The following is a 9836-nucleotide window of genomic DNA, read 5'->3' as shown; positions in this document are numbered from 1 at the left end:
GACTTTTCAAATAAAACACAACTCTTAAATATTATAAATAAATTAAATAAAATAATAATAAGTTTTGAATCTTTAAAATAAAATATTATTAAAATAATTAAAATAACCAACAGATACTAATAGAGAGACTACTTAATGAAATGATACTAACAGAGAAACAACTTAATGAAATAAAGAATCCATAAAAAAATACCTATTGAAGTACATGAGAACCCATTTTACTCTAATGACAAACCTCAAATTGGATGGCCGCAGCTTTGCTGTTCCGAATTATGTGTCTCTTCTGTGTCTCCTAACCTGTAGAAGAACCCACAATCCCAAGACATCCCCCCAAATCGTCTCTGTCTCTCCTACTAATTCAACCCAAAAAACCCAGAACCCACAATTCTCTCTTCAAACAATTCAATACCAAGCTAGGTTCTAAAAAATGCTAAGTGTTAGTCGGGCAGTAGGCTGGAACTTAGCGCCTAGGTGGTCTAGACGGATTTAAGTTAATTTATTGTATATCTTGTAAATAAGTGTCTATTTGCACTTCAAAAAAAAAATATATATATATATATACACTTGTATTGAGAACAAAATAATAGTAAATTGCAAAATAAAAGTAGAATAATACATATATTAGAATACATAAATTGCAAGTATCCAACAAGCTTACAGTTTAAAAACACATTAACTATAATCATATATTATTTTGGGCCTGAAAAAATAGCATTTTATAACCATAAAAGGCTGGAGCCCAATAAGCTCCCTAGCCCCACCAAAACCCTCTTTACTTTTGCATTCTCCATTTATCCTCTTTCCTTCGTCAGTCTCTGCTTCTACAAAACCCGAAGAACCAGAAATGGTTAGATGCATCAAGAACCCAAAGAAAGCCAAAAGAAGGGCCAAGGTGAGCTCCAAATTCAACTACCTTCTCCGTTGATTGTTTAATTATCTTAATAAAGATAGAGTTTTGTCTTAAATTTTTGTTTAGGGCTCAAAGAAATGAGGTGGATCTCATTCCTCTTTGGGGCCATTGATGCCGATGAAGGTATAGCAACCGCATAGCGGGCCGCCTAAACTGCCTAGCGGCCACCTAGGTGCTTGCCTAAGCCTTCATCGATTTTTTCTAACGTTTCGCTCCAAATCGCCTCAAAAGCCTACTGCCCAACACCTAGGTGCCGCCTAGGCCACTTTTTAGAACATTGTTCAATACAAACAAACCCAGAACTAGTACGGTAATAAGGATGAGGTTGACGACGAAAAAGATAACCCAGAACCAGTGGGCTGTGGGAGTCTAAACTGGGTTTTTGATTTGACCCAGAAGAAGAAGATGATTATGATGGGTTGGTGAATAAAAAAAGAAATTGGTGATTGAGAGTGAAAAGGGTCGGCGATTGGGGCCAAAATGGTCGGCGATTAGGGCAGCAGGTGGCTGTCGGGGTGATGAGTTCTTGTGGGTTTATTACTTTATTTGTTTTCTTTAATTTTTTAATTTTTATTAATTTTATAGAAAAAAGTTAATAGTATTTCTGTAGGGTTAAATTGGGTGACACGTGTTGCAAAATTATACAAAGAGACATAAATGAGACATGAAATAAGGGTACAACAGACCCACGACCAAATTGGATAGTGAGAAATGGATTGTAAAGATGGAGTTGTACACCTAGCAGTGGAGTCACATAGAGGCCAGGCTAGGCCTAGGCCCATCCTGAAATTTAACGGATATATATGTTTTGTTTGCAAATGTTAACAATAAAGATAGCTTGTAGTGCCTTGGTAAGTGGAGTATGACTTTTTCATGGAGATGCCACCTTCTGTTAATTTTGAGTTCTGAACTTAACTTTTTGTTCAAATCTTCCTTTTTTATTAAAGCTCAAAAACAAGTTTTGTTCTTATAATATAATCATCTCAATACTAAATTTTCCTTAAATGGTTTAACGGCAGATCACTCTTGTTTGATAAGTTTTCAACAAAAAAAAGGGAAAGAAACTTTAAATATTGTTCTACTTAATTATATTGCTACATTTGGTTTAATTTATTTTATATGCCTTAAAAGGTCCCTTCTAAGAGAATTTCTGGCTCCGCCACTATGTACACATTTTGTCTAGTCATAAAGATTTTAAAAATCAACATGCCGTAGATGCAACAATCATTGACATATGATCAGTGTTTTAAAAGGCTCTCCTTAGGGCGCAAGGTGTTGCCATCTATGTTTAGTGGGAGTAGGCGGAAGGTGTTGTCGGAGTGCGCCGAGGTGCACCTCATAGCGTCCAGGTGTCTCTGTTTTCTATTTTTTTTTTTTTAAAAAAAAAAATCTCAAACCCAAAACGACACCGTTTAGGTATGGTAATCACTCTTCCCTCCTTATCTCTCTTCCTTCTATTGTGTTCTCTTTGCCTTCATTTCCTTTCTCACAAGCGACCTTCGACAGAGTACAACCGCCAGCTTTGAGCAGCAGCGGCCGCCACCTTTCGAGTAGCACCGCCATCACCCCACCACAACACCTAGCACCAACATTGCTGCCAGTACACCCACAAATCCTAAATTTTTAAGATTAAGGTTTCTTAATTTGTGATTTTGATTTTTGTTTTTTTTAATATAATGTTTGTGTGTGTTCTACTGTTGTGCATCAACTCCTATAATTGCAATGGTTGATGCCATGAGCCTACTTAAAAATATAACAGTGATGGCGTTACTCATGGTCCACATATTGGTTAGGCATTCAAGAATATGCATTGAATGTTTATTGTTTAATCATTGAAAATATGACTTATACTAAAGAAGATTTTGCTTGGTAATGGACAAAAGATTTTGATCCTATCACCAAACACTTATATTGTTGTTATTGTAATCACAAATGCACAAGTTCAATTTCTAGATTCAACCATCACTTGGGTGGTGTAAGTTCGGGATGAATGATTAGTTGTAAAACAGTCTCATGCAATGTGAAGGCACAATTCTTTGCTAATGTTCAAGAAACTAATGTTCAAGAAACTAAAGAAAAGAAGAAAGCTAGCCATTATCTGTCTTGTGGTGACAGAGAAGAAAGTGAAAGTGTGGATTTGGACTTGAGGACATATTATGTAAGTACTAGTAGTAGGAGTGTGAATGTCACACCTTCACAACAACCCAGTTCTTTTCAACCACCTAGGTTAGACCCATTAATAGGTATGTTTAATTAAAAGCTCATCAAGCCACTTAGAATACACCTTTCCAAAAAAAGGAAAGAAAACAAGCGTGCGGAGAACTTGCGCTATGGTTCTACACTAGTGTCATTCCATTCAATGTGGCAAACAATGAATATTATGTAAAAGCAATGCAAGCGGTATCTGACTTTGGTCTTGGTTTTAATGCTCCTATAAACCATGAATATAGGACTTGGATGCTCAAAGAAGAGGTTGAGAATGTACAAAACATAATGAAAGGACATGTAAAGACTTGGAAGATATATGGATGCACTATAATGTCAGATGGATGGTTGGATGGCAAAAGTAGGTGTCGAATCAACTTTACTGTCAATAGCCCGCAAGGTACTTGGTTCTTGAAATTGGTTGATGTATCGGCCTCCATTAAAAATAAAGATTTGTTGTATGACTATTTGGATGATGTTATTCAAGAAATTGAGGAGAATGTAGTTCAAGTTACATCCGACAATACTTCGAACTACAAGAATAGGGCAGCAAAACTTATGTAAAGGAAAAAGAAGGTGTGGTGGACTCCATGTGTGGCTCATTGCATTGATTTGATACTAGATGATATTTCTAATATGACATGGCTTGATGACACACTCACATGTGCTAGGTGTATTTCAAAGTATCTATATAGGCATTAATGGGTACTAGCTTTGATGAGAAAAGTACAACAACAATTCGAAAATTCTTGGTCCAATGGTGACTAGGTTTTGCCATTTCTTCCCTTACACTTCAAAGCTTACAAAAGCAAAAGGAAATTTTTGTTGCTTTGGTTTTCTTTCAAGGATGGTCAAAAAGTACATATGCAAAATTCCGTGAAACAAAGTTGGCTAAGCATCATGTGTTACATGATTGTGAGTTTTGGGCAGAGTTTCCTTTTGCATTAAGAGTGTTCTTCTGCTTGTTTGTGTCTTGAGAAAAGTTGACTCGGAGGAGACACCCCTTTAGGTTTTATATATGAGTTGATGGATGTCGCAAAAGAGAAGATTGCAAACAATCTTAACAAAATGGATAAAAATTTATGCTTATTTGGAGAAGGATATATTGTAGATGGGACAATTAACTTCATCAACCACCACATGCGGTGGGTTATTATTTGAATCCACATTTTCGGTATGAGGATAATTTCTTAAATAGTGATGAAGTGCAAAGTGAGTTGTTTGCTTGCATGGATAGGATGCTTGGGAATGGAAAATAGAGCGAAGATGCGGATATCCAATTGGATTCATATGATAAAAGGCTTGGTGAATTCACAAATCCTATGACAAACTAGGATAAGGCGAACACCAAGTAAGACTTAATTAGTCAGTTGTTAATATATTTTTATCATTAACCTTTAAATTACTTACCTTACTAATATTGTTTTTAGCAGCTTAGTGGGAGCACTTTGGAACTAAAATACCTGAGTTAATGAAGTTTGTTATCTGAGTTCTTAGCCTTACTTGTAGTGCGTCGGGATGTGAAACGAAGTGGAGCACATTTCAAATCGTAAGTAAATATATTATTAGTATTCTATGTGTCATTTTCTCTTACAATGATTTTACTTGAACAATAAAATTATTTTTTTACATTTGTTTGATTTATTTGTAGATTCATACAAAAATGAGGAATAGGCTTGAACACAAAAGGCTTAATGCTTTAGTCTATGTAAAGTACAATTTGGCTTTGCAAGAGAAGTCTTAAAAGAAGTAAGAAGTGTGATCCCATTATTGTGGAAGAAATTGCTCTTGATGATGAATGGATAACAGAGATAGAAGATCCTTTTCTTCCAGAAGATCCTAGATGGCTTGAGGATGAGTCATTGTACAATGTTTAGGCCGTAAAGAATGTGCCACTCTCGGTTTATTAAGGTGGCCTATACATTTGAGAGCCTAAAGAGCCTTCTCCTCCTCCTCCTCCTCCTCCTCGTGAGCCTACTCCTCCTATTCATAAGCCTACTCAATCTCGAGGTCTTATTACTTACAAAAGAAAATGGGTTAATGAAGTAATCTCAAATCTAAGAAATTTGGAGTATGATTCAGAAGATTCGTTTGATGAATTGATGACATACCCTACAAGTTCATCTAGACGTGGTAATGAAGAGGATGATGTAACCTTTGATTTAGATGAAGATGATTTAGATGAATGATTTCTTTGTTTGTACTACCTTTTGAATGATATTATCTTTGAATGATGAATTTAGATGATATTATCTTTTGAATGATAAATTGATAATGGATGTTTGTTTTACAAAGTAATATTTTTATATAATTATATGTATAATATATAAAACATGTATATTAAAAAATTTAGTCTCGTGAGGCTTTGCCTCACACCTAGACGGGACTATCCATGAAAGGTCTCGCTCATGCCTTTGCCTTTAATACACTGCATATGATTTATGCTTAATTGCACTCGAGAAAGCTTGCACATTATGGGAACCTCCAAAGGGAAGATAATAGGTCGTCTTTCTTATGACTGTTAGGGTACGTGGACCGATTGCATGGATGCTAAGTATGGAACAAATATTAGGTGATGTTTCTGAAGTTAGCCAACAACGATGTTCACAAAAAGTATTTTTGTATCACCATAACGGGCATGGGAATGTCGTGTATGCCCACTTGAATATTCTTAAGCAAAATTGAAAAAAAAAAGATTAAAGCTCCTAGTTGTTGCTCTTATGGACTGTAATTTATACGGGTTGTGTTTTTATTCTATATATAGGTGTGGCTCAACGTACATTTTCTATGACAGTTCACAATTAGTCACCTCAAACATGATTTTGTTGAGAGCTTAGGACTAAAACCTATAGACTCGGACGAGTACAATATACCGCTTGAGTGTAGAAAGACGATGAAAGGTAGAAAAATTAATGACATCAAGATTTTGATGAATGAATAATTTATCAAGGATGATGAGAATTTGGTTAAGGTTAAATATCATTGAGCATACATGATATGTCATCGATTGTTGCATCTACAATGCGGTGATTTTAAAAAGCTTTGTGAATAGACAAATGATTTCACAAAAGGTGTTCATGTATCATCATCATTGTCATGAGAATGCCGTGTATGCCTACTTGAATATTCTTAAGCAAAACAACAAAAGAATCAAAGCTCCTAGTTGTTGCTCTTATGGGCTGTAATTTATACAGGTTGTGTATTTATTCTGATTATAGGTATGGCTCAATGAACATGTCCTATGATACTTTATGATTATTCACCAAGTGTAGAAAGACAGTGAAAGGTAGAGAAATTAATGACATCAAGATTCTGATGAATGAAGAACTTATCAAGGATGATCAGAATTTGGTTAAGGTTCCAACATCATTGAGCATACATGATATGTCATAAATTGTTGCATATACAATGCCCTAATTTTAAAAGCTTTATGATTAGACTGACTATAGTACCTGCCGCTTTGCAATCCATTCCTCAATATCCAAGCATTTGAGGATTTCCACTAGATCAAAATGGATCCCCGTGTACTTCATTTGGTATTTTTTGACAAAGTTTTTATTCTTCTTAAAGTTTGACACAAGTACTAACATCCTTTTTCAACACCATATGATCTCACTTCTTGTCGTATTTTTGTGCTGCTTGTCTCGTGACGGCATAGAGAACCATGTGAGTTATCGTCTTCTTTAATGGCTTTGTGAGATGCTAGTATAAGACCGTTTCTTTCCTTTATTTCTGCACAAGGTGTATGACTCACCTTTATGACATCAAAATATTTTCTGGTATTAGACTGGATTGGTTGTTTCGTTGTTTGGTGTTCACAGAGACATTTAACCAAATAATGTGTGAGCATAAACCATGAATCACAAACAACCAGGCATGGAACAGATGCTCGTGGTTTTCAGCACACGTTCTCAGATTATTTGTGTAAGGGAACCTAATTCCTACTTATTTTTTTAGTGCATCCAGTTCAGAGGTATTTTTCTACCAATTTTGGGTTCGGGGGGTGACAAATACAGAGGAGACATTATTCCACACAAATTTCTAGCAATTTTATTGGATTGATTTTCTAGGTGTTTTTTTCAAGACGTTAAGGATGCCGTGGTGGATTTGATATACAAAGAAATAATATTGCACCATCGATGGTGCCTATTCGGAAAAAAAGCTAAAGTTGGAACGAGTAGGGTGGTGTTATGGGACTATGATGAGAGATATTTGTCAACGTGTTCCATGAGATGCCCAATTACGAATCCACTCTACACGGTGAAGCATTAGCTGCAAGAAGATGGTTCAATTATTGTAGGAATTCTGACCTACAATGGTGATTTCAGAGAGTGATGGTTTTGGTGACTATCCCGCTTTCCATGGACCCACAACAAATAGACAGAATTCATATTTATCAACCGGAGAAATTAGGTTTACATCCTTATTTTTGCTACTCCATTGATTAAAATCTTATTTATTTTCAATTTTTGATCAAGGTCCTTGGATGTTAATAACATCATTAATTATTTGAATAATAAAATATTTTTATTTTTAAATATATTCCTTTAGTGTTAAAAATGTTACAATTAGTATATTTATATTTATGGCTAAATTTTTTATCATTTATTTTTATTTTTAGTTTGTACCTATTTTTAATTTGTACCAATTTTTTTTTTCATTTTTAATTTGTACCCATATATTAGTTTCTTTTTGTGCCCATATTTTTTAAAGTTTTATTTGTGTTTGTACCCATGTGTATACCGTCACGTAATATTGTATATTTAATCAATGATAGAAAAATTACATATGGTATATTTATGTTTTATGCCTAAACTTTGTATCATATATTTATATTTTTAGTTTGTACCCACTTTTAATTTGCAACATGTTTTTTAAATTTGTAGTATTTTCATTTTAGTTTTATTTTGTACCCATGTATTAATTTCTTTTAGAGTATATATATATATATATATTTTTTTTTTTAAATTCATTTGTACTCATAATTTTTTAATCTTTTATCTGTACCCTAACTTATTTATAATGTACCCATTCTTCTTTATTAATGTACCACTTTGTTATATGTTAAATGTACCAATTTTTTTAACACTATGGATACATTCTTTTGCCATTTATTATTTCTTATTTTTACATAGTTTTTATCCATTTATTCAATCAAAATGTTTGAATTTTTTTATTGTAACCGTTTCTAATAGTATTATAATGAGGGATTTTAAATTTATAGGATTATAAACCTCATAAAATATCAAACAATTAATGTCAAAACTATAAAAATATTAATATTAATTGTAATATAATGCGGTGTACAAAGTCAAGGGACTTTGATCAAACTTTGAATACCATTAAGGTTTTAGTCAAAGAATGTTAAAGATTAGGAACCGCATCCAAAGTATCTCTTATCAACCTAACACCATTGTACCGATATTGCAATATAGGAATCAAATTCACCTAAACTACTATGAAAGTCCTAATAATACAAAAAAAAAAAAATTATGGCAAAGATTCTTCAATCCAGGTATCTGTTTGAAAATATTAGTTTTAGGTAGGGGTGGGCAAACTGGTATAGGAACCGTAGGTAGGGGCGGGTAATTTAGGTTCAGGATGGGTACAGGGTAGTTCTAATTTTTTGAGAATAGAAATGGGGAGAGGCGGGCCGAGCCCTAGGATTTGGAATAACGAGTCCCGAACGGCCCGTTTATAACAACCATTTCCATTAGTAATTCTCTAACCCTAATCCATTATCCATTCCATCCCACTCCCAAATTTCATTCCTTCAAAATCCCAATCTTTCCTTTGCATCCAAAGCGTCGTCAAACGACGACACCAAATTTCATTCCTTTGCACCCCACTCTTCTCCCCCTCGACAATGACGACACCACATCACATCACCATCGGAGAAGACGAAAATTGCAAGGCTCTAGTTCGAAGAAGACGATGGGCTCAAACAGTTCAAAGAAGACGGAAGGGAACAACTCGGCCGCTGGTCTAAATCAGTTGATTTTGTGGTGCTTGTTCGGTTCTGCCTCTGCTCCCTCACTCATAGAATCCCAGCTGAAACTCTGAATTTATTTATTTTTCTTAACTTGAAATCCAACATATTGGTCGACAAAGAAGCACTTGTAATTTCTTTTTCCCCAAAAAGTCTATATATCTGTGAGTTCTATTGCAGTTAGGGTTTTGTGAATGATGTTGCTAATCTGTGGACTACAGTTAAGAGGAATAAAATATTGAAGGCAAGGCATGAAGAAGAAGAGAGGAAGCCTACACATTAAGCTCATATGTCCGTTGGGGTCTCGCGTCCTAAGAAAAAGGACTGAGGAAGACAATAACTTCAGGTGGGGAAAATTTCTTCTCCCACCGATTCTCTTCTATGATAAGGAAGACGGCCTCAACGAGGTCGTCCCTTTGTTTGTTTGTTTGTTTGTTTTTTTTTTTTTTTTTTTGTGAATTTTTTGTGGGTTCTTAGAGAATTTGGGTTTTCATTGAACATACCCTTTGTCTTTTATGAATTTGTAGCCACCGCCTCCTCCACCTCATTTTGCTTCAATCTCCCAAAACCGAAAAAAAGAAGAAGTAATTGAACCCGTGGCAAACGGGCCGATATTAGATCCGATTTCCAAACTCAAAATCCCTCTACCCGACTCAGCCCACCCCATTAAATTTTAAATGGGTAGGGTCTGGTTCCTCCAAATTTGGGCTCAGCGCGGCCTGTGCCCAGCCC

At 35.0% G+C, this 9836-nt stretch overlaps 1 long non-coding RNA gene across 1 annotated transcript; it reads left to right on the top strand.

Moving 5' to 3' along the window:
• The first annotated feature begins 9035 nt into the window (after positions 1-9035).
• LOC139191460 (uncharacterized) lies at positions 9036-9460 on the top strand. The gene is made up of 2 exons (XR_011575527.1): positions 9036-9234; positions 9326-9460. It is a non-coding gene; the product is annotated as an uncharacterized lncRNA (long non-coding RNA).
• Positions 9461-9836: the final 376 nt, after the last annotated feature.

This window comes from Malus domestica, chromosome 14 (assembly GCF_042453785.1).
Source record: "Malus domestica chromosome 14, GDT2T_hap1".
NCBI lineage: Eukaryota > Viridiplantae > Streptophyta > Magnoliopsida > Rosales > Rosaceae > Malus > Malus domestica.
The sequence above is the reverse complement of the archived record's forward strand: the minus strand, read 5'-3'. Positions and strand labels throughout refer to the sequence as shown.